The 25,817-nt window shown below is 49.6% G+C and overlaps 1 protein-coding gene across 3 annotated transcripts in view; it reads right to left on the bottom strand.

Moving 5' to 3' along the window:
* GNG12 (G protein subunit gamma 12) overlaps nucleotides 1-25,817 on the bottom strand; it is a 293,645-nt gene that overhangs the window by 104,670 nt on the left and 163,158 nt on the right. For all 3 annotated transcript variants that reach the window (XM_063939125.1, XM_063939124.1, XM_063939126.1), the window contains exon 2: nucleotides 10,986-11,044. The gene's annotated coding sequence lies outside the window, so the exon portion shown is untranslated. The remainder of the gene's footprint in view (nucleotides 1-10,985; nucleotides 11,045-25,817) is intronic.

Here is a 25,817-nt window from a genome sequence, read left to right as displayed (position 1 = left end):
ACACACCTCATTTATTTCCTCAGACTCAGGAAAAACTATTGGCAGTTTTTTCACACCCCACATAATACCCGCCTTTGAGGTATTTGTAGTGTCAGAAAGGTTCAATGCCTCTTTCATTGCCGTGATCATGTAACGTGTGGCCCTACTGGACATTACGTTTGTCTCGTCACCGTCGACACTAGATTCAGTATCTGTATCTGGATCCGTGTCGACCCACTGATTTTGTAAATTGCTGACATTATCACTTAATTGCTTAAACACAATCATCCAGTCAGGTGTCGACTCCCTAGGGGGTGACATCACTAACACAGGCAACTGCTCCGCCTCCACCTCATTTTCCTCCTCATACATGTCGACACACGCGTACCGACACACAGCACACACACCGGGAATGCTCTGATAGAGGACAGGACCCTACTTAGCCCTTTGGAGAGACAGAGGGAGAGTCTGCCAGCACACACCCAGCGCTATATATATACAGGGATAACCTTATATAAGTGTTAATCCCTTATAGCTGCTGTTAATCTAGTTATTTGCTGCCAAAATGCCCCCCCCTTCTCTTTTTTACCCTGAATCAGATGCAGTACTGCAGGGGAGAATCAGGGAGCCGTCCTTCCAGCGGAGCTGTGAGGGAATAATGGCGCCAGTGTGCTGAGGAGATAGGCCCCGCCCCTTCACGACGTCCTTAACTCCCGCTTTTTTGTGTAAAATGGCAGGGGAAAAAATACATCCATATAGCCCTGGAGCTATATGTGATGTATTCCTTTTGCCAGCTAAGGTATATGTGTGTTATATTGCGTCTCAGGGCGCTCCCCCCCAGCGCCCTGCACCCTCAGTGACCGGAGTGTGAAGTGTGCTGAGAGCAATGGCGCACAGCTGCGGTGCTGTGCGCTACCTTAGTCTTGAAGACAGGATGTCTTCTGCCGCCGCTTTCACCGGACCTTCGTCTCTTCTGGCTCTGTAAGGGGGACGGCGGCGCGGCTCCGGTGACCCATCCAGGCTGAACCTGTGATCGTCCCTCTGGAGCTAACGTCCAGTAGCCTAAGAAGCCCAATCCACTCTGCACTCAGGTGAGTTCGCTTCTTCTCCCCTTAGTCCCACGATGCAGTGAGCCTGTTGCCAGCAGGACTCACTGAAAATAAAAAAACCTAACTAAACTTTTATTCTAAGCAGCTCTGGAGAGCTACCTAGTTAGTTTGCACCCTTCTCGGCCGGGCACAAAAATCTAACTGGCTTGGAGGAGGGTCATAGGGGGAGGAGCCAGTGCACACCACCTGATATCTCAAGCTTTTATTTTGTGCCCTGTCTCCTGCGGAGCCGCTATTCCCCATGGTCCTTACGGAGTCCCAGCATCCACTTAGGACGTTAGAGAAATATTGTGATTATTTTGCCAGCCAAGGTATTTTTATTGCTGCTCAGGGCGCCCCCCCCCCCAGCGCCCTGCACCCTCAGTGACCGGAGTGTGAAGTGTGTATGAGGAGCAATGGCGCACAGCTGCAGTGCTGTGCGCTACCTTGGTGAAGACTGAAGTCTTCTGCCGCCGATTTTCCGGACCATCTTCATGCTTCTGGCTCTGTAAGGGGGACGGCGGCGCGGCTCCGGGAACGAACACCAAGGACGGGTCCTGCGGTCCATCCCTCTGGAGCTAATGGTGTCCAGTAGCCTAAGAAGCCCAAGCTAGCTGCAAGCAGGTAGGTTCGCTTCTTCTCCCCTTAGTCCCTCGTTGCAGTGAGCCTGTTGCCAGCAGGTCTCACTGTAAAATAAAAAACCTAACATATACTTTCTTTCTAGGAGCTCAGGAGAGCCCCTAGTGTGCATCCAGCTCGGCCGGGCACAGAAATCTAACTGAGGTCTGGAGGAGGGGCATAGAGGGAGGAGCCAGTGCACACCAGATAGTACCTAATCTTTCTTTTAGAGTGCCCAGTCTCCTGCGGAGCCCGTCTATTCCCCATGGTCCTTACGGAGTTCGCAGCATCCACTAGGACGTCAGAGAAATTATTACTTAAGGTGTGTAATATATATATATATATATATATATATATATATATATATATATATATATATATATATATATATATATATATATTTATTATATATAGCCGAAGTGCAGTTCACATGGCCAGCCTATGTGAAACCTGAACCAAAATTCCCACTAACACCCCTGCGCCTCCGGTGGAGTAGAGATGTAGGGCAGGAACGTTCTGGAATTACAAACAGGAAGAAACAGGAAGCATGGGCCCTCATTCCGAGTTGATCGGTCGCAAGGCGAATTTAGCAGAGTTACACACGCTAAGCCGCCGCCTACTGGGAGTGAATCTTAGCTTCTTAAAATTGCGACCGATGTATTCGCAATATTGCGATTACTAACTACTTAGCAGTTTCAGAGTAGCTTCAGACTTACTCTGCCTGTGCGATCAGTTCAGTGCTTGTCGTTCCTGGTTGACGTCACAAACACACCCAGCGTTCGCCCAGGCACTCCCACCGTTTCCCCGGCCACTCCTGCGTTTTTTCCGGAAACGGTAGCGTTTTCAGCCACACGCCCCTGAAACGCCGTGTTTCCGCCCAGTAACACCCATTTCCTGTCAATCACATTACGATCGCCGGAGCGAAGAAAAAGCCGTGAGTAAAATTACTTTCTTCATAGTAAAGTTACTTGGCGCAGTCGCAGTGCGAACATTGCGCATGCGTACTAAGCGGATTTTCACTGCGATGCGATGAAAAATACCGAGCGAACAACTCGGAATGAGGGCCATGGTTAAAATGGCCCCCATGCCATGCTTACACTAGTGTTCACTCTAGGCTGTTTTAGCAGGGCGCCGCGCCCTGCCCGTTTTTTAACAGGCAAAACCTGCCCTGCCCCTTTTGCGGCGCCCTGCTAGAACAGCCGCCCGCTCCCTGCCCTCCCGGCGTGTATAGATGCCGTGCGCATGCGCGCGGCATCCATTCACGCATTGGGAGAGGGCTGGGGGAAGCCCAGCACCGACGGAGGTGCTGGGCACGCCCCCAACAGTGACGTCGGCGGCCACAGACGCTCTCTATAGTAGCGTCTGTGGGCCGCACCGCCCCCTAAAATGACGGAGGCGTGGCCACGCCCCCTAATTTGCGTGGCCGCGCCCCCATTTCGGATGCACCCTGCCCCTTTTCACTCCTAGAGTGAACACTACTTACACTAATAATCACAGGACAGGTTACAATACATGCCTCCTGACTGCAGTTTAATATAGGCTCAATAGACTATTAATACAACCTATGGTGCATATGGCAGCCTGTCATACAGGCTATTCTTCCCATTAAGATTTTCTCCCTTGCGGCAGCGCTGTAATCAGACTTGTCCCCCCCCCCCCCCTCCCCCCTGTGCTCCCTGTAGCGCTGTGTCTCAGCGGGGAGCGTTGCCGGGAAGCTGACTCATTGCAGGGAGGCGGGGGACACTTATCCGAGGGAACATTATGCAAACAGCGGAGTTCGGCTGGCCGGAACGGCGCGTAGCGGCTTCCGGTGTCGCTAGCCGAGCTGCGGCGGTTCTCCCCCTCTTAGCGCTGGTACTTTCAAGGACGTACAGCGCTGACGGATCGGCTGTGCCAGGCGGACGGAGCGGCTGGGGCGGCCGGACGGAGCGGCTGGGGCGGCCGGACGGAGCGGCTGGGGCGGCCGGACGGAGCGGCTGGGGCGGGCGGACTGTATGAGCGGCGGGTGCGGGCGGCATTATAACACGGACCCCACACAGCGGGGCGGCAGCCTGCGCTGACCGCCCCGTTCCCCCCCAGCATACCTTGTCTCCTGTAGGGAGGGCTGCGACGGGGCTTCTTCCTGTAAGCTCCGTCCAGCTCTTGCAGCAGTTCATGGCTGCGACGGGGCTTCTTTCTGTAAGCTCCGTCCAGCTCTTGCAGCAGCAGTGAGCTGCGTGTGGCTGTGAGGGTGCTCTTTGTGAGGACCGACACGCCATGCGCTGCTCCGTGCAGCGGCACTATCCCTGACCCATGTTTTTAGTAGAAACTGGGAAGGGATGTGCTAGAGTAGTAGAAGAAAAGTAAAAATTAAAAATCAATATTCAAAGATAAGTGTGGGAACCCACACAAGCCTCTGTTAGTGCATGAGCACAGAAAAAACACTGAGGTACTCGGGGATATGGAGGGGTGGAGAGTTCTAAATTTAAATATTCAGTGCCCTGTTTCCTGCAGAAGCCGCCCATATCCCAAGAGTACTCCAGTGACCCCTAGTGGATGAAAAAGAAAACTGATTTGACTGAGTCAGTGGGCGGGATTATATGGTGAAGCCCTGATGCATCCTAGGAGGCCAGAAAACCCGTGACCGTTTGGTGCCATTTCCGCTGTCGCTCCGGCATATCCCAATGTTCTCCTGTGGACCCAGCCAGAGAAGTATTATTTAATAATGTGTTTAGAATAATTTATTGTCCTGTTTTTTAATCATAATTGCCAAGTGCTCTACCTGGTGCAATGTGTATAACGGCGCGCTCTACCTGGTGCAATGTGTAGAAGTGCAATGTGTAGAACGGCGTGCTCTACCTGGTGCAATGTGTAGAACGGCGTGCTCTACCTGGTGCAATGTGAATAACGGCGGGCTCTACCTGGTGCAATGTGAATAACGGCGGGCTCTACCTGGTGCAATGTGTACAACGGCGGGCTCTACCTGGTGCAATGTGTACAACGGCGCGCTCTACCTGGTGCAGTGTATAACAGCGCGCACTACCTGGGGCAATGTGTATAACGGCGCGCTCTACCTGGTGCAATGTGTATAACGGCGCGCTCTACCTGGTGCAATGTGTATAACGGCGCGCTCTACCTGGTGCAATGTGTATAACAGCGCGCTCTACCTGGTGCAATGTGTATAACGGCGGGTTCGACCTGGTGCAATGTGTACAACGGCGCGCTCGACCTGGTGCAATGTGTACAACGGCGCGCTCTACCTGGTGCAATGTGTACAACAGCGCGCTCTACCTGGTGCAATGTGTACAACAGCGCGCTCTACCTGGTGCAATGTGTACAACGGCGCGCTCTACCTGGTGCAATGTGTACAACGGCGCGCTCTACCTGGTGCAATGTGTACAACGGCGCGCTCTACCTGGGGCAATGTGTATAACGGCATGCTCTACCTGGGGCAATGTGTATAACGGCGCGCTCTACCTGGGGCAATGTGTATAACGGCATGCTCTACCTGGGGCAATGTGTATAACGGCGCGCTCGACCTGGTGCAATGTGTATAACGGCGCGCTCGACCTGGTGCAATGTGTATAACGGCGCGCTCAACCTGGTGCAATGTGTATAACGGCGCGCTCGACCTGGTGCAATGTGTATAATGGCGCGCTCGACCTGGTGCAATGCATATAACGGCACGCTCGACCTGGTGCAATGTGTATAACGGCGCGCTCAACCTGGTGCAATGTGTATAACGGCGTGCTCGACCTGGTGCAATGTGTATGATGGGCTGGAGAATGGGTACTGGTGTGTGCTTTTGGTCGCTGGGGGGTTACGAGCAGTAACTAGGGTGACAAGAAACCTTGCACCAGCCCTGATGAGGACGCATCTGTAGCTTCAAACGTGCACTGAAAAGCCACCTGTTCAGCAAAGCACACCCTTCCACCTTATAACCTAGTCACGGGTCACTCACCCCACCCTCCTACCTCCGCCATCTCTGAATCGCCTACTTCCTGCCCTCACGTCTTCATCCACATGCTCACGCCTCATGTCATCTGTCAGTCTCCCCTCTCCCCTAGATTGTAAGCTCCTAGGGGTAGGCTTCTCCTCCCTCCTATTATCACAGCCCTCTTCTCTAGCACTTTAATCACAGCCTTCACCTACTCAGTGGCAATTTATCCTGGAATTCCTCCCACTCAAAGCCGTTAGTCTCTTACAGCGGCTCTACTCCTGCTAGTCGTGCCGTCACTATTAGAGACAGGTTCCACCCTCGCTCAGATTCCTTCCCAGCTGTATTGTGTTCTTCCTACCGTAATGTACTGCCCTGCCGTAATGTACTGTCCTGCGTGCCCTGTACTGTCCTGCCGTAATGTACTGTCCTGCCGTAATGTACTGTCCTGCGTGCCCTGTACTGTCCTGCGTGCCCTGTACTGTCCTGCGTGCCCTGTACTGTCCTGCCATAATGTACTGTCCTGCCATAATGTACTGTCCTGCCATAATGTACTGTCCTGCGTGCCCTGTACTGTCCTACCGTAATGTAATGTTCTGCGTGCCCTGTACTGTCCTGCCGTAATGTAATGTTCTGCGTGCCCTGTACTGTCCTGCCGTAATGTACTGTCCTGCGTGCCCTGTACTGTCCTGCCGTAATGTACTGTCCTGCGTGCCCTGTACTGTCCTGCCGTAATGTACTGTCCTGCGTGCCCTGTACTGTCCTGCCGTAATGTACTGTCCTGCGTGCCCTGTACTGTCCTGCCGTAATGTACTGTCCTGCGTGCCCTGTACTGTCCTGCCGTAATGTACTGTCCTGCGTGCCCTGTACTGTCCTGCCGTAATGTACTGTCCTGCGTGCCCTGTACTGTCCTGCCGTAATGTACTGTACTGTCCTGCGTGCCCTGTACTGTCCTGCCGTAATGTACTGTACTGTCCTGCCGTAATGTACTGTACTGTCCTGCCGTAATGTACTGTACTGTCCTGCGTGCCCTGTACTGTCCTGCGTGCCCTGTACTGTCCTGCGTGCCCTGTACTGTCCTGCGTGCCCTGTACTGTCCTGCGTGCCCTGTACTGTCCTGCGTGCCCTGTACTGTCCTGCGTGCCCTGTACTGTCCTGCGTGCCCTGTACTGTCCTGCGTGCCCTGTACTGTCCTGCCGTAATGTACTGTCCTGCGTGCCCTGTACTGTCCTGCCGTAATGTAATGTTCTGCGTGCCCTGTACTGTCCTGCCGTAATGTACTGTCCTGCGTGCCCTGTACTGTCCTGCCGTAATGTACTGTCCTGCGTGCCCTGTACTGTCCTGCCGTAATGTAATATTCTGCGTGCCCTGTACTGTCCTGCGTGCCCTGTACTGTCCTGCGTGCCCTGTACTGTCCTGCGTGCCCTGTACTGTCCTGCCGTAATGTAATATTCTGCGTGCCCTGTACTGTCCTGCGTGCCCTGTACTGTCCTGCGTGCCCTGTACTGTCCTGCGTGCCCTGTACTGTCCTGCACTGTCCTGCATGCCCTGTACTGTCCTACCGTAATGTAATGTTCTGCGTGCCCTGTACTGTCCTACCGTAATGTAATGTTCTGCGTACCCTGTACTGTCCTACTGTAATGTAATGTTCTGCGTACCCTGTACTGTCCTGCCGTAATGTAATGTTCTGTGTACTGTCCTACTGTAATGTAATGTCCTGTGTACCCTGTACTGTCCTACTGTAATGTAATGTCCTGTGTACCCTGTACTGTCCTACTGTAATGTAATGTTCTGTGTACCTTGTACTGTCCTACTGTAATGTAATGTTCTGTGTACCCTGTACTGTCCTACTGTAATGTACTGTTCTGTGTACCCTGTACTGTCCTACTGTAATGTAATGTCCTGTGTACCCTGTACTGTCCTACTGTAATGTAATGTCCTGTGTACCCTGTACTGTCTTACTGTAATGTAATGTTCTGTGTATCCTGTACTGTCCTACTGTAATGTAATGTTCTGTGTACCCTGTACTGTCCTACTGTAATGTACTGTTCTGTGTACCCTGTACTGTCCTACTGTGATGTAATGTAATGTGTATCCTGTACTGTCCTACTGTAATGTAATGTTCTGTGTACTCTGTACTGTCCTACCGTAATGTAATGTTCTGTGTACTGTCCTACTGTAATGTAATGTTCTGTGTACCCTGTACTGTCCTACTGTAATGTAATGTTCTGTGTACCCTGTACTGTCCTACTGTAATGTAATGTTCTGTGTACCCTGTACTGTCCTACCGTAATGTAATGTTCTGTGTACTGACCTACTGTAATGTAATGTTCTGTGTACCCTGTACTGTCCTACTGTAATGTAATGTTCTGTGTACTGTCCTACTGTAATGTAATGTTCTGTGTACCCTGTACTGTCCTACTGTAATGTAATGTTCTGTGTACCCTGTACTGTCCTACTGTAATGTAATGTTCTGTGTACCCTGTACTGTCCTACTGTAATGTAATGTTCTGTGTACCCTGTACTGTCCTACCGTAATGTAATGTTCTGTGTACCCTGTACTGTCCTACCGTAATGTAATGTTCTGTGTACCCTGTACTGTTCTACTGTAATGTAATGTTCTGTGTACCCTGTACTGTCCTACTGTAATGTACTGTTCTGTGTACCCTGTACTGTCCTACTGTAATGTAATGTTCTGTGTACCCTGTACTGTCCTACTGTAATATAATGTAATGTTCTGTGTACTCTGTACTGTCCTACCGTAATGTAATGTTCTGTGTACCCTGTACTGTCCTACCGTAATGTACTGTTCTGTGTACACTGCACTGTCCTACTGTAATGTAATGTTCTGTGTACCCTGTACTGTCCTACTGTAATGTAATGTTCTGTGTACCCTGTACTGTCCTACTGTAATGTAATGTTCTGTGTACCCTGTACTGTCCTACTGTAATGTAATGTTCTGTGTACCCTGTACTGTCCTACTGTAATGTAATGTTCTGTGTACCCTGTACTGTTCTACTGTAATGTAATGTTCTGTGTACCCTGTACTGTTCTACTGTAATGTAATGTTCTGTGTACCCTGTACTGTTCTACTGTAATGTAATGTTCTGTGTATCCTGTACTGTCCTACTGTAATGTAATGTTCTGTGTACCCTGTACTGTCCTACTGTAATGTAATGTCCTGTGTACCCTGTACTGTCTTACTGTAATGTAATGTCCTGTGTACCCTGTACTGTCCTACCGTAATGTAATGTTCTGTGTATCCTGTACTGTCCTACTGTAATGTAATGTTCTGTGTACCCTGTACTGTCCTACTGTAATGTAATGTTCTGTGTACCCTGTACTGTCCTACTGTAATATAATGTAATGTTCTGTGTACTCTGTACTGTCCTACTGTAATATAATGTAATGTTCTGTGTACTCTGTACTGTCCTACTGTAATATAATGTAATGTTCTGTGTACTCTGTACTGTCCTACTGTAATGTAATGTTCTATGTACCTACTACTACCTTACTTACTGTTGCCAGATGTGCGGCGCTGAGGACCACTTGTGGCACACTCTAATAAAATGTTATAATACATTTCTGATACTGTGCCCCTGGGCGTACACACGGCGTTATGCATGCAACACAGAGGTTACGTTTTTTGTTGTTGTGCACAGCGGCAGCGCAGTAGCAATAACTTTCACTCATCTCCGTGGACATCAGCATTGCATGCGACACAGAATCACGCCCTACCTGCCAGATAAAACACCTAGTGGTTTGATGGTTCTAATTGCCAGGGGTACTCTTAATTTTATAATGCAGAGATTTTGCACAGCGAGTTGGGGCAGAGAATTGCTCATGAACCGCTCAGAAACTCCTTTGTCACTGTGCGCCACTATCCTAATAAAGCAGATAACTGATCGATAACCGCTTGGTAAATTTAACCCAGGAAGGTGGAAAACAGGGTTAGCCAATAGTCTGTTATATACAGTATATATAAATGCAGGCAGACTGTATATGGTGATCTAGCTGTTCTAGTGATCGGTCCAGCGCCAGTCCCAAAGTAGCGTCTCATTTTGCTTCGGAACTTCATCAGATGAAGTTTTGGAGTATTCCACAACTGAACGCGTCAGGCACCCTACTCTGTGACTTCCAATGGGCCGAGCATTGCAACATCCTTATCTTATTTATACCTCAACAATAACAGATAAAAATGCATGAAATGCCCATTAAGAGCATAAGAACGACAAGTAGCCTGCAGTATAGTGGCCCTGAACATTGGGCAACGGATCTTATTTTATGGACACCTGTGGGGAGGGGGTGGGACAGTGCGCATAAATAAAATGTTTTATTCCAGGGAGTCCTCTCTCACACCCCAGCAAACTCAACTACAATCAGCCGGTCAGGTTACAGTATATAAGAAAAACCACAACGCCCTCCTATGATTCCCCCAAGGGCCTAGAGAGCAACGCAGGATATCTAGGTGACCCTGCCTATTTAAAACAAAACTTGCATCACTACACAGCAGAGACACATGGTAACAAGTAGCAACTTCCTGGCTCCTATCAATTACTGTTCTACAAAGACTCGACTGCCTGACAAATCCACTAGGTGGCAGCAACGTTATCACTACGCGGACGGCAAACAATTACATTCAGTCCACAGTGAATAAACAGGTTCAATGTGATTACTAAACATAAACAATCCTACCATCTCTCTATGGATATCATTGTAGTAGCATTTTGGACCAGTCATCCACAGCGTCGCCAGCTATCATGCCCAGCATTGCAGGGGTTTTTATTCCCTCTGTATTCCCCACCTTTCTATCTCAGTGTCCTCACACCATATCTCTGTCCCTCTTGTCCCCCCGTCTCTCATCTGTTCCGCTTTCCTCTCTCATCTTTGTTCCCCATCGCTCTCTCATCTGTCTCTCCTTACTCTAATCTCTTCCTCTCATCTGTCTGCACCCCGCCCCTTCCCACCCCCTCCCCAGTCTGTCTCATCTCTGTCCCCCTTCTACCTGGTCCATCTTTATCGATTAGCTCTGTCCCCCCCTCCTCTACCACACTACTTCTTCCTCCCACCCCCTCAATCTTCCTCTCTCTCACATTTCTTGTTTATTCTTACAGCACCACAACGACGCACAGCATTGTACAGTGGGGTGGGAGGGGGGGGGGGGGGTAGAAGTGGGAACGTGAATTAGGGGACGGGGTGCGTCCTGCTTCTGAGAGTTACAGGCGACTTCACAGCAAGATACATATATACAGAAATACATATCTTGCCCAGAATGAGCCCCATCCATATTTCCCAGACGGGACAATAACAATACGTTATGCATTTTGAGATCCTTTCTTCTGCAATGACCTCAGAGCAGATGACCCTGGATGAGCTGGACTCACCTAGAGGGGATACAGGTGCTGGTAACGGGTTATAAAGCCTTCGTGCTCCTCCTGGAAATCTGGAAAGAAATAACACACAGGTTAGCACTGATGGGAACAGACTTCCTGGTAGAAGACACAGACCTCAACTCTCCGGTGTCCAATATACAGTTTTACTTCAAGGAACACGCGCCAATGACCTAAAACTGAATACCAGCCCGGCCTGCAGTATACAGCTTTATTATGGACCCTCTGACGAAACTGCCAGGCGACTGGGGCGGAGAAACGCGTAAGCCCTGCCATTACTTTGACTGGAAGTGCTCTCTGAACAATATTAACTGATCCCGACTAACCGACACAAACCCTTATACCAGCGTGGACCTTCCTGCAGGTAATACAGGAGCACCTGAATCGGCGCTGTCTTATGAGCATGGCAGTGAACCGCTCGGTGGGTAAGAGACGGTCTGTATCGGAGAGTATGTGGGTGAATGACACCTCCTTCGCGTCTGGCGTCTATAAGGGTGGAGCATAGCACAACTGATCACTAAGCGCTCTCCCGTTGCTATTGGCAACTGAGGTCTCATAAGATGTGGATCTCTAAAAACGGAACATCTGGGTGAATGATTTATTGACATTAATGAAGTGTGGAGCGCACGATCCGAAGCACTGCGCTTTCTACGCGACACTGGAAGTCTGCGCTCGCTGTGTAATTCTTATGAGATTTTTATTGTGGGATTTATGTATTAATACATTTTTATAAAACTATTTTTGCGCACCATACTGGAGATGAAACATCAGAGGATATAAACGGACAGCTTTATGATCACCTGTTAAAAGGGGTAGGGGACAGGTGACCGGCGGTCAGCATACAGACGCCGCGATCCCGGCCGCCAGGCCTTCCAGGCTCCATGCGCTCGCCACGCTGTGGGCTCGGCGGCTCGCTATGCTCGCCACAGGTTCTATTCCCTCTCCATGGGAGGAATAGGAATAGCCCTGGACCCTCTGCCGGCATCCTGTCAGCCGAGATCCCGGCGTCGGTATGCTGACCACCGGGGATCCAGACCGCCGGTCACCTGACTACATCCTGTTAAATGTGGCTTCAGCTCATACTTTCATAATACACCAACTCCTATACACTGATTCACTTCTGCTGCACACCGGAAGTGGCCCTGTGCGCTACTGCAGCCCTGCACGCTATTGCAGCACACTGGAAGTTGGCCTGTACGCTACTGCAGCCCTGTACGCTATTGCAGCACACTGGAAGTTGGCCTGTACGCTACTGCAGCCCTGTACGCTATTGCAGCACACTGGACGTTGGCCTGTACGCTACTGCAGCCCTGTACGCTATTGCAGCACACTGGTAGTTGGGCTGTACGCTACTGCAGCACACTGGAAGTTGCCCTGTACGCTACTGCAGCACACCGGAAGTTGCCCTGTACGCTACTGCAGCACACCGGAAGTTGCCCTGTACGCTACTGCAGCACACCGGAAGTGGCCCTGTGCGCTACTGCAGCCCTGCACGCTATTGCAGCACACTGGAAGTTGGCCTGTACGCTACTGCAGCCCTGTACGCTATTGCAGCACACTGGACGTTGGCCTGTACGCTACGGCAGCCCTGTACGCTATTGCAGCACACTGGTAGTTGGGCTGTACGCTACTGCAGCCCTGTACGCTATTGCAGCACACTGGAAGTTGGCCTGTGCGCTACTGCAGCCCTGTACGCTATTGCAGCACACTGGAAGTTGGCCTGTACGCTACTGCAGCACACTGGACGTTGGCCTGTACGCTACTGCAGCACACCGGAAGTTGCCCTGTACGCTACTGCAGCACACCGGAAGTTGCCCTGTACGCTACGGCAGCCCTGTACGCTATTGCAGCACACTGGTAGTTGGGCTGTACGCTACTGCAGCCCTGTACGCTATTGCAGCACACTGGAAGTTGGCCTGTGCGCTACTGCAGCCCTGTACGCTATTGCAGCACACTGGAAGTTGGCCTGTACGCTACTGCAGCACACTGGACGTTGGCCTGTACGCTACTGCAGCCCTGTACGCTATTGCAGCACACTGGTAGTTGGGCTGTACGCTACTGCAGCACACTGGAAGTTGCCCTGTACGCTACTGCAGCACACCGGAAGTTGCCCTGTACGCTACTGCAGCACACCGGAAGTTGCCCTGTACGCTATGTCAAAGTCGAAAAATATTGTAGTACACACATCAAGTACAAACTACACACAGATGGCCTCCGTGCGCGTACTTATTCTGCCGTGCGTGCACATATCCGCAATTTGCGTATAGTCGCTCCCGCGGTCCTGCACATTAGCGCGTGGTATGGGTATTTACGGTAGAGTTTGTGAACGCATGGAAAGCTATCAAAACACATTACATATTTAATCCAAATAGTGCACAATGTACACATAGTCTCCCTGCACCACATCAGTAAGTTACAGCAGTTTAAATGGTAACAGAACAAAGTATTCACCTTTACAGGATAGGAGGGGACAGAACAGGTTATAAGGTGGTGTTTGGTATCCAGCTGTAGGGTATTTTAAGGGAAACATTCCGGTGTTGGTTTGAGGAAGATTGCATGTTCCTGCGGATAGTTAGGTGCAGGAGCAGAATATAGATATAAACTGTATTTACTGTACATTATGTATGCGGCGGGAATCCAGAGGGGACCACCCACAAGAGCAGTTGGAACAGACATCGCCCACCTATTCAAACCGACCTATGACCTCTCCTGTACTGTAAATGACCATCCCTGTGCCCAATGGACAAAGAGATTACAGTATCCATTGTGTTAGGTTTTGGAAGAATTGTATAAAGAGAGCCTGCTGCAGGCCTGGTCAGACACAAGACTCACAAAGTTATCTATCTAGATGACGGAGGACCAGACTGGGTAGCACGATGAAATCCAAACAAGTATGTAACATTGACTGTAGCCATTATTTTGTTGTATTGTATTGTATATATTGTAACCCCCTTTCAGTAATAATATGCTGTGGTATCGGAACCAAGCAGTTTAATTACAATCTGGTGTCGTGTATTCCTTTCCCTGCTAAGGTTTAAAGTGTATTATTATCGCATTGCATAGCTGTTAAGGGTTTGCAGTGTATCTCTGGGTGTGTACGCGCTGTGTGTACTTTGTACCGTCAGCGCGGCGTTTGTGCGCAAAGTCCGTACACAGTACGGGACTCTTTCCGCTAATAGAGTAATGAGTACGTAGAGAGTGTATTAAGTATAGCGGCCGCAGCGGCTCCATGGTAAAGTGTATTTAAAGTGTGTTTAAGGTATAGCTTTCATCCCTGTATATAAATCAACATTCTCAGCTACTACAGCACACCGGAAGTTGCCCTGTACAGGCAGTTTGTGGGTGTTCTATTAGGATAATAAAGAACGCTCACCAGGTGCCACACACAGAGAATAAGGAAAGTTATTACATTTTACACAAACCGTAATGACTGAAATGAATTATAAAGGTTATTAGCTACTGTGCAAGGAGGCACCGGCTGTAACACACAGTAATACCAGAGAGCGTATCTGTTATAGGAGACTTCCCCATACTATGCAAATACAGACAACAATCCATTCATCCTGTCTTCAGCTAATCACTCCAAAATATGTAACCACTTATTTACCCAGTGTCTGACGTGAGGGGAAAACTGAAGGGATCGGCTATCAGTGGCAGGTAACAATAATATTAATACATCACATACAGATGCCTCCCCCCCCATCACAGCCACCCAATGTTCTATACCTTATACCAATACACCTACCATCACAGCCACCCAATGTTCTATACCTTATACCAATACACCTTCCATCACAGCCACCCGACGCTCTATACCTTATACCAATACACCTACCATCACAGCCACCCGACGCTCTATACCTTATACCAATACACCTACCATCACAGCCACCCGACGCTCTATACCTTATACCAATACACCTACCATCACAGCCACCCGACGCTCTATACCTTATACCAATACACCTACCATCACAGCCACCCAATGTTCTATACCTTATACCAATACACCTACCATCACAGCCACCCAATGTTCTATACCTTATACCAATACACCTACCATCACAGCCACCCGACGCTCTATACCTTATACCAATACACCTACCATCACAGCCACCCGACGCTCTATACCTTATACCAATACACCTACCATCACAGCCACCCGACGTTCTATACCTTATACCAATACACCTTCCATCACAGCCACCCAATGTTCTATACCTTATACCAATACACCTTCCATCACAGCCACCCAATGTTCTATACCTTATACCAATACACCTACCATCACAGCCACCCGACGCTCTATACCTTATACCAATACACCTTCCATCACAGCCACCCAATGTTCTATACCTTATACCAATACACCTACCATCACAGCCACCCGACGCTCTATACCTTATACCAATACACCTTCCATCACAGCCACCCAATGTTCTATACCTTATACCAATACACCTACCATCACAGCCACCCAATGCTCTATACCTTATACCAATACACCTACCATCACAGCCACCCAATGTTCTATACCTTATACCAATACACCTTCCATCACAGCCACCCAATGTTCTATACCTTATACCAATACACCTACCATCACAGCCACCCGACGCTCTATACCTTATACCAATACACCTTCCATCACAGCCACCCAATGTTCTATACCTTATACCAATACACCTACCATCACAGCCACCCAATGCTCTATACCTTATACCAATACACCTACCATCACAGCCACCCGACGCTCTATACCTTATACCAATACACCTACCATCACAGCCACCCGACGCTCTATACCTTATACCAATACACCTACCATCACAGCCACCCGACGCTCTATACCTTATACCAATACACCTACCATCACAGCCACCCGATGCTCTATACGTTATACCAATACACCTACCATCACAGCCACCCAATGCTCTATGAGCCTAATTCTGAGTTGATCGCAGCATCAAAATTTGTTAGCAGTTGGGCAAAACCATGTGCACTGCAGGAGGGGCAGATGTAATATGTGCAGAGAGAGTTAGATTTGGGTGGGGTGTGTTCAAACTGAAAATAAGATTTTACTCACCGGTAAATCTATTTCTCGTAGTCCGTAGTGGATGCTGGGAACTCTGTAAGGACCATGGGGAATAGACGGGCTCCGCAGGAGACTGGGCACTCTAAAAGAAAGATTAGGTACTATCTGGTGTGCACTGGCTCCTCCCTCTATGCCCCTCCTCCAGACCTCAGTTAGGATACTGTGCCCGGAAGAGCTGACACAAGAAGGAAGGATTTTGAATCCCGGGTAAGACTCATACCAGCCACACCAATCACACCGTATAACTCGTGATACTATACCCAGTTAACAGTATGAAATATAACAGAGCCTCTCAATAGATGGCTCAACAATAACCCTTTAGTTAGGCAATAACTATATACAAGTATTGCAGACAATCCGCACTTGGGATGGGCGCCCAGCATCCACTACGGACTACGAGAAATAGATTTACCGGTGAGTAAAATCTTATTTTCTCTGACGTCCTAGTGGATGCTGGGAACTCCGTAAGGATCATGGGGATTATACCAAAGCTCCCAAACGGGCGGGAGAGTGCGGATGACTCTGCAGCACCGAATGAGAGAACTCAAGGTCCTCCTCAGCCAGGGTATCAAATTTGTAGAATTTAGCAAACGTGTTTGCCCCTGACCAAGTTGCAGCTCGGCAAAGTTGTAAAGCCAAGACCCCTCGGGCAGCCGCCCAAGATGAGCCCACTTTCCTCGTGGAATGGGCTGTTCCTGATTTAGGATGCGGCAATCCAGCCGCAGAATGCTCCAGCTGAATTGTGCTACAAATTCAGCGAGCAATAGTCTGCTTAGAAGCAGGAGCACCTATTTTGTTGGGTGCCTACAGGATAAAAAACGAGTCAGTTTTCCTGACTCCAGCCGTCCTGGAAATATAAATTTTTAAGGCCCTGACTACGTCCAGTAACTTGGAATCTTCCAAGTCCCTAGTAGCCGCAGGCACTACAATAGGTTGGTTCAAGTGAAAAGCTGATACCACCTTAGGGAGAAACTGGGGACGAGTCCTCAATTCTGCCCTATCCATATGGAAAATCAGATAAGGGCTTTTACATGACAAAGCCGCCAATTCTGACACACGCCTGGCCGAAGCCAAGGCCAATAACATGACCACTTTCCACGTGAGATATTTCAAATCCACAGTTTTAAGTGGCTCAAACCAATGTGATTTTAAGAAACTCAACACCACGTTGAGATCCCAAGGTGCCACAGAAGGCACAAAAAAGGGGCTGAATATGTAGCACTCCCTTTACAAAAGTCTGAACTCCAGGCAGTGAAGCCAGTTCTTTCTGGAAGAAAATCGACAGAGCCGAAATCTGGACCTCAATGGAACCCAATTTTAGGCCCATAGTCACTCCTGACTGTAGGAAGTGCAGAAAACGACCCAGCTGAAATTCCTCTGTTGGGGCCTTCCTGGCCTCACACCACGCAACATATTTTCGCCAAATACGGTGTTAATGGTTTGCGGTTACTTCTTTCCTGGCTTTTATCAGCGTAGGAATGACTTCCTCCGGAATGCCCTTTTGCTTTAGGATCCGGAATTCAACCGCCATGCCGTCCAACGCAGCCGCGGTAAGTCTTGGAACAGACAGGGCCCCTGCTGTAGCAGATCCTGTCTGAGCGGTAGAGGCCATGGGTCCTCTGATATTATTTCTTGAAGTTCTGGGTACCAAGCTCTTCTTGGCCCATCCGGAACCACGAGTATCGTTCTTACTCCTCGTTTTCTTATTATTCTCAGTACCTTTGGTATGAGAGGCAGAGGAGGGAATACATAAACCGACTGGTACACCCACGGTGTCACTAGAGCGTCCACAGCTATTGCCTGAGGGTCCCTTGACCTGGCGCAATATCTAGTTTTTTGTTTAGGCGGGACGCCATCATGTCCACCTGTGGCCTTTCCCAACGGTTTACCAACAGTTGGAAGACTTCTGGATGAAGTCCGCACTCTCCCGGGTGTCGGTCGTGTCTGCTGAGGAAGTCTGCTTCCCAGTTGTCCACTCCCGGAATGAACACTGCTGACAGTGCTAAGACGTGATTTTCCGCCCATCGGAGAATCCTTGTGGCTTCTGCCATCGCCATCCTGCTTCTTGTGCCGCCCTGTCGGTTTACATGGGCGACTGCCGTGATGTTGTCTGATTGGATCAGTACCGGCTGGTTTTGAAGCAGAGGCCTTGCCAGACTTAAGGCATTGTAAATGGCCCTCAGTTCCAGAATATTTATGTGTAGGGACGACTCCTGACTTGACCAAAGTCCTTGGAAATTTCTTCCCTGTGTGACTGCCCCCCAGCCTCGAAGGCTGGCATCCGTGGTTACCAGGACCCAGTCCTGTATGCCGAATCTGCGGCCCTCTTGAAGATGAGCACTCTGCAGCCACCACAGTAGAGACACCCTGGTCCTTGGAGACAGGGTTATCAGCCGATACATCGGAAGATGCGATTCCGACCACTTGTCCAAGAGGTCCCACTGAAAGGTTCTTGCATGGAACCTGCCGAATGGAATTTTGCTTCGTAAGAAGCTACCATTTTTCCCAGGACTCGTGTGCAGTGATGCACCGATACCTGTTTTGGTTTCAGGAGGTCTCTGACTAGAGATGACAGCTTCTTGGCTTTCTCCTGCGGGAGAAACATTTCTTTTCTGTTCTGTGTCCAGAACCATCCCCAGGAACAGCAGGCGTGTGGTAGGAACCAGCTGTGACTTTGGAATGTATAGAATCCATCCGTGCTGTTGTAGCACTTCCCGAGATAGTGCTACTCCGACCAACAACTGCTTCATGGACCTCGCCTTTATAAGGAGATCGTCCAAGTACGGGATAGTTAAAAACTCCCTTTTTTCGAAGGAGTATCATCATTTCTGCCATTACCTTGGTAAAGACCCTCGGTGCCGTGGACAGTCCAAACGGCAGTGTTTGGAATTGGTAATGGCAATCCTGTACCACAAATCTGAGGTACTCCTGGTGAGGATGGTAAATGGGGACATGTAGGTAAGCATCCTTGATGTCCAGGGATACCATGTAATCCCCCTCCTCCAGGCTTGCAATAACCGCCCTGAGCGATTCCATCTTGAACTTGAATTTTTTTATGTATGTGTTCAAGGACTTCAAATTTAAAATAGGTCTCACCGAACCGTCCGGTTTCGGTACCACAAACAGTGTGGAATAGTAACCCCGTCCTTGTTGAAGTAGGGGCACCTTGACTATCACCTGCTGGGAATACAGCTTGTGAATTGCCTCTAGCACAGCCTCCCTGCCTGAGGGAGTTGTCGGCAAGGCAGATTTGAGGAAACGGCGGGGGGGGGGGGGGGGGGGGGGGGGGACGCCTCGAATTCCAGCCTGTACCCCTGAGATACTACTTGAAGGATCCAGGGATCCACCTGTGAGCGAGCCCACTGATCGCTGAAATTTTTGAGGCGGCCCCCACCGTACCTGGCTACACCTGTGGAGCCCCCGCGTCATGCGGTGGACTCAGAGGAAGCGGGGGAAGAATTTTGATTCTGGGAACTGGCTGACTGGTGCAGCTTTTTCCCTCTTCCCTCGTCTCTGTGCAGAAAGGAAGCGCCTTTGACCCGCTTGCTTTTCTGAAGCCGAAAGGACTGTACCTGATAATGCAGTGCTCTCTTAGGCTGTGAGGAAACCTGAGGTAAAAAATTTTCTTCCCAGCTGTTGCTGTGGATACAAGGTCCCAGAGACCATCCCCAAACAATTCCTCACCCTTATAAGGCTCCCTTTTAAAGTCAGCATCACCTGTTCAGTGTCGGGTCCCTAATACCCTCCTGACAGAATGGCCATTGCATTAATTCTGGATGCCAGCCGGCAAAATATCCCTCTGTGCATCCCTCATATATAAGACGACGACTTATGTTCGCAAAATAGTATCCCTGTTTGACAGGGTTACAGACCACGCTGCAGCGGCACTATCTGCAGGTCTCAGTCTAGTACCTGAGTGTGTAAATACAGACTTCAGGATAGCCTCCTGCTTTTTATCAGCAGGTACCTTCAAAGTGGCCGTATCCTAAGACGGCAGTGCCACCTTTTTTGACAAACGTGTGAGCGCCTTATCCACCCTAGGGGATATCTCCCAGCGTAACTTATCCTCTAGCGGGAAAAGGTACGCCATCAGTAATTTTTTTAGAAATTACCAGTTTCTTATCGGGGGAACCCACGCTTTTTCACACTTCATTCACTCATTTGATGGGGGAACAAAACACTGCCTGCTTTTTCTCCCCAAACATAAAACCCTTTTTTAGTGGTACTTGGGTTAATGTCAGAAATGTGTAACACATTTTTTATTGCCGGGATCATGTAACGGATGTTCCTAGTGGATTGTGTATATGTCTCAACCTCGTCGACACTGGAGTCAGACTCCGTGTCGACATCTGTGTCTGCCATCTGAGGGAGTGGGCGTTTTTGAGCCCCTGATGGCCTTTGAGACGCCTGGGCAGGCGCGGGCTGAGAAGCCGGCTGTCCCATAGCTGTTACGTCATCCAGCCTTTTATGTAAGGAGTTGACACTGTCGGTTAATACCTTCCACCTATCCATCCACTCTGGTGTCGGCCCACAGGGGGCGACATCCCATTTATCGGCATCTGCTCCGCCTCCACATAAGCCTCCTCATCAAACATGTCGACACAGCCGTACCGACACACCGCACACACACACCGCACACACACAGGGAATGCTCTGACTGAGGACAGGACCCCACACAGCCCTTTGGGGAGACAGAGAGAGAGTATGCCAGCACACACCAGAGCGCTATATAATGTAGGGATAAACACCATCACTGAGTGAATTTTCCCCAATAGCTGCTTGTATAAACAATATTGCGCCTAAATTTAGTGCCCCCCCTCTCTTTTTAACCCTTTGAGCCTGAAAACTACAGGGGAGAGCCTGGGGAGCTGTCTTCCAGCTACACTGTGAAGAGAAAATGGCGCCAGTGTGCCGAGGGAGATAGCTCCGCCCCTTTTTCGCTGACTTTTCTCCCGCTTTTTTATGGATTCTGGCAGGGGTAATTATCACATATATAGCCTCTGGGGCTATATATTGTGATTATTTTGCCAGCCAAGGTGTTTTTATTGCTGCTCAGGGCGCCCCCCCCCAGCGCCCTGCACCCTCAGTGACCGGAGTGTGAAGTGTGTATGAGGAGCAATGGCGCACAGCTGCAGTGCTGTGCGCTACCTTGGTGAAGACTGAAGTCTTCTGCCGCCGATTTTCCGAACCATCTTCATGCTTCTGGCTCTGTAAGGGGGACGGCGGCGCGGCTCCGGGAACGAACACCAAGGACGGGTCCTGCGGTCGATCCCTCTGGAGCTAATGGTGTCCAGTAGCCTAAGAAGCCCAAGCTAGCTGCAAGCAGGTAGGTTCGCTTCTTCTCCCCTTAGTCCCTCGTTGCAGTGAGCCTGTTGCCAGCAGGTCTCACTGTAAAATAAAAAACCTAACATATACTTTCTTTCTAGGAGCTCAGGAGAGCCCCTAGTGTGCATCCAGCTCGGCCGGGCACAGAAATCTAACTGAGGTCTGGAGGAGGGGCATAGAGGGAGGAGCCAGTGCACACCAGATAGTACCTAATCTTTCTTTTAGAGTGCCCAGTCTCCTGCGGAGCCCGTCTATTCCCCATGGTCCTTACGGAGTTCCCAGCATCCACTAGGACGTCAGAGAAAATAAGATTTTAAACCTACCGGTAAATCTTTTTCTCCTAGTCCGTAGAGGATGCTGGGGACTCCGTAAGGACCATGAGGTATAGACTGGCTCCGCAGGAGACATGGGCACTATAAAGAACTTTTAGTATGGGTGGGCACTGGCTCCTCCCTCTATGCCCCTCCTCCAGACCTCAGTTAAAGAAACTGTGCCCAGAGGAGATGGACAATATGAGGAAAGGATTATGTAATGTAAGGGCAAGATTCATACCAGCCCACACCAATCATACCATATAACCTGGAATATACGCAACCAGTTAACAGTATGAACAAAAACAGCATCAGTCAACGACCGATCTCAACTGTAACATAACCCTCATGTAAGCAACAACTATATACAAGTCTTGCAGATTTAGTCCGCACTGGGACGGGCGCCCAGCATCCTCTACGGACTAGGAGAAAAAGATTTACCGGTAGGTTTAAAAACTTATTTTCTCTTACGTCCTAGAGGATGCTGGGGACTCCGTAAGGACCATGGGGTTTATACCAAAGCTCCAAACCGGGCGGGAGAGTGCGGATGACTCTGCAGCACCGATTGAGCAAACGTGAGGTCCTCATCAGCCAGGGTATCAAACTTGTAGAATTTTGCAAAAGTGTTTGCACCCGACCAAGTAGCTGCTCGGCACAACTGTAATGCCGAGACGCCTCGGGCAGCCGCTCAAGAAGAGCCCACCTTCCTAGTGGAATGGGCCTTAACCGAATTTGGTAACGGCAATCCAGCCGTAGAATGAAGCCTGCTGAATCGTGTGACAGATCCAGCGAGCAATAGTCTGCTTAGAAGCAGGCGCGCCAACCTTATTGGCTGCATACAGGACAAACAGAGCCTCTGTCTTCCTAACCCTAGCCGTCCTGGCTACATAGATTTTTAAGGCCCTGACTACATCCAGGGACTTGGAGTCCTCCAAGTCACCCGTAGTCACAGGCACCACAGTAGGTTGGTTCATATGAAATGAAGAAACCACCTTAGGCACAAATTGAGGACGAGTCCTCAATTCCGCTCTATCCACATGAAAAATTAAGTAGGGGCTCTTGTGAGACAAGGCCGCCAACTCTGACACCCGCCTTGCAGATGCCAAGGCTAATAACATGACCACCTTCCAGGTGAGAATTTTTAATTAAACCGTTTGAAGGGGTTCAAACCAGTGTGATTTAAGGAACTGTAACACCACGTTAAGGTCCCATGGGCCACTGGTGGCACAAAAGGAGGCTGGATGTGCAGCACTCCCTTTACAAAAGTCTGGACTTCTGGGAGAGAAGCCAATTCCTTCTGAAAGAATACAGATAGGGCCGAAATCTGTACCTTAATGGAGCTTAACTTTAGGCCCATATCCACTACTGTCTGTAGGAAGTGGAGAAAACGTCCCAGATGGAAATCTTCCGTAGGAGCATTCTTGGTTTCACACCAAGATACATACTTCCTCCAGATACGGTGATAATGCTTCGCCGTTACCTCCTTCCTAGCCTTTATCAGAGTAGGGATAACTTCCTCAGGAATACCTTTCTCAGCTAGGATTCGGTGTTCAACCGCCATGCCGTCAAAAGCAACCACGGTAAGTCTTGGAACATGCAAGGCCCCTGCTGCAACAGGTCTTCCCTGAGAGGAAGAGGCCACGGATCTTCTGTGAACATCTCCTGAAGATCCGAATACCAGGCACTTTGAGGCCAATCTGGAACAATGAGTATTGTCTGTACTCTTTTTCGTCTTATGATTCTCAGCACTTTTGAGATGAGAGGCAGAGGAGGGAACGCATAGACCGACTGAAACACCCATGGTGTCACTAGGGCGTCTACCGCTACTGCCTGAGGGTCCCTTGACCTGGCACAATACCTCCGAAGCTTCTTGTTGAGGCGTGATGCCATCATGTCTATTTGAGGAAGTCCCCAAAGACTTGTTATCTCTGCAAAGACCTCTTGATGAAGTCACCACTCTCCTGGATGGAGATCGTGTCTGCTGTGACGTTGTCTGATTGAATCAGAACTGGTAGATCGCGAAGAAGATACTCCGCTTGTCGTAGGCCGTTGTATATTGCCCTCAATTCCAGCACGTTGATGTGTAGACAAGCCTCCTGGCTTGACCATAGACCCTGAAAATTTCTTCCTTTTGTGACTGCTCCCCATCCTCGGAGGCTCGCGTCCGTGGTCACCAGAACCCAGTCTTGAATGCCGAACCTGCGACCCTCTAGAAGGTGAGCACTCTGCAGCCACCACAGGAGAGACACCCTGGCCCTGGGGGACAGGCATATCTTTTGATGTAGTTGCAGATGGGACCCTGACCACTTATCCAGAAGGTCCCACTGAAACGTCCTTGCATGGAACCTGCCGAAGGGGATGGCCTCGTAGGCTGCCACCATTTTTCCCAGAACTCGAGTGCATTGATGAACAGACACTCTTTTTGATTTTAGCAGGTTCCTGACCATGTTCTGGAGATCCTGGGCTTTTTCTATTGGTAGAAAAAATAAGAATTTACTTACCGATAATTCTATTTCTCGGAGTCCGTAGTGGATGCTGGGGTTCCTGAAAGGACCATGGGGAATAGCGGCTCCGCAGGAGACAGGGCACAAAAAGTAAAGCTTTAGGATCAGGTGGTGTGCACTGGCTCCTCCCCCTATGACCCTACTCCAAGCCTCAGTTAGGTACTGTGCCCGGACGAGCGTACACAATAAGGAAGGATTTATGAATCCCGGGTAAGACTCATACCAGCCACACCAATCACACTGTACAACCTGTGATCTGAACCCAGTTAACAGTATGATAACAGCGGAGCCTCTGAAAGGATGGCTCACAACAATAATAACCCGATTTTTGTAACTATGTACAAGTAATGCAGATAATCCGCACTTGGGATGGGCGCCCAGCATCCACTACGGACTCCGAGAAATAGAATTATCGGTAAGTAAATTCTTATTTTCTCTATCGTCCTAGTGGATGCTGGGGTTCCTGAAAGGACCATGGGGATTATACCAAAGCTCCCAAACGGGCGGGAGAGTGCGGATGACTCTGCAGCACCGAATGAGAGAACTCCAGGTCCTCCTTAGCCAGGGTATCAAATTTGTAGGATTTTACAAACATGTTTGCCCCTGACTAAATAGCCGCTCGGCAAAGTTGTAAAGCCGAGACCCCTCGGGCAGCCGCCCAAGATGAGCCCACCTTCCTTGTGGAATGGGCATTTACATATTTTGGCTGTGGCAGGCCTGCCACAGAATGTGCAAGCTGAATTGTATTACACATCCAACTAGCAAAAGTCTGCTTAAAAGCAAGAGCACCCAGTTTGTTGGGTGCATACAGGATAACAGCAAGTCAGTTTTCCTGACTCCAGCCGTCCTGGAACCTATATTTTGAGGGCCCTGACCACATCTAGCAACTTGGAGTCCTCCAAGTCCCTAGTAGGCGCAAGACACCCCAATAAGCTGGTTCAGGTGAAACACTGACACCACCTTAGGGAGAGAACTGGGGACGAGTCCGCAGCTCTGCCCTGTCCGAATGGACAAACAGATATGGGCTTTTTTGAGAAAAAAACCACCAATTTGACACTCGCCTGGTCCAGGCCAGGTCCAAGAGCATGTTCACTTTTCATGTGAGATGCTTCAAATCCACAGATTTGACTGGTTTTAAACCAATGTGTTTTGAGGAATCCCAGAACTACGTTGAGATCCCACAGTGCCACTGGAGGCACAAAAGGGGGTTGTATATGCAATACTCCCTTGACAAACTTCTGGACTTCAGGAACTGAAGCCAATTCTTTCTGGAAGAAAAATCGACAGGGCCGAAATTTGAACCTTAATGGACCCCAATTTGAGGCCCATAGACACTCCTGTTTGCAAGAAATGCAGGAATTGAAATTTCTTCGTGGGGCCTTACTGGCCTCCCACCACGCAACATATTTTCGCCACATGTGGTGATAATGTTGTGCGGTCACCTCCTTTCTGGCTTTGACCAGGGTAGGAATGACCTCTTCCTGAATGCCTTTTCCCTTAGGATCCGGCGTTCCACCGCCATGCCGTCAAACGCAGCTGCGGTAAGTCTTGGAACAGACATGGTACTTGCTGAAACAAGTCCCTTCTTAGC

This window comes from Pseudophryne corroboree, chromosome 9, assembly GCF_028390025.1.
Source record: "Pseudophryne corroboree isolate aPseCor3 chromosome 9, aPseCor3.hap2, whole genome shotgun sequence".
In the NCBI taxonomy this organism is placed as follows: Eukaryota; Metazoa; Chordata; class Amphibia; order Anura; family Myobatrachidae; genus Pseudophryne; species Pseudophryne corroboree.
The sequence above is the reverse complement of the archived record's forward strand: the minus strand, read 5'-3'. Positions and strand labels throughout refer to the sequence as shown.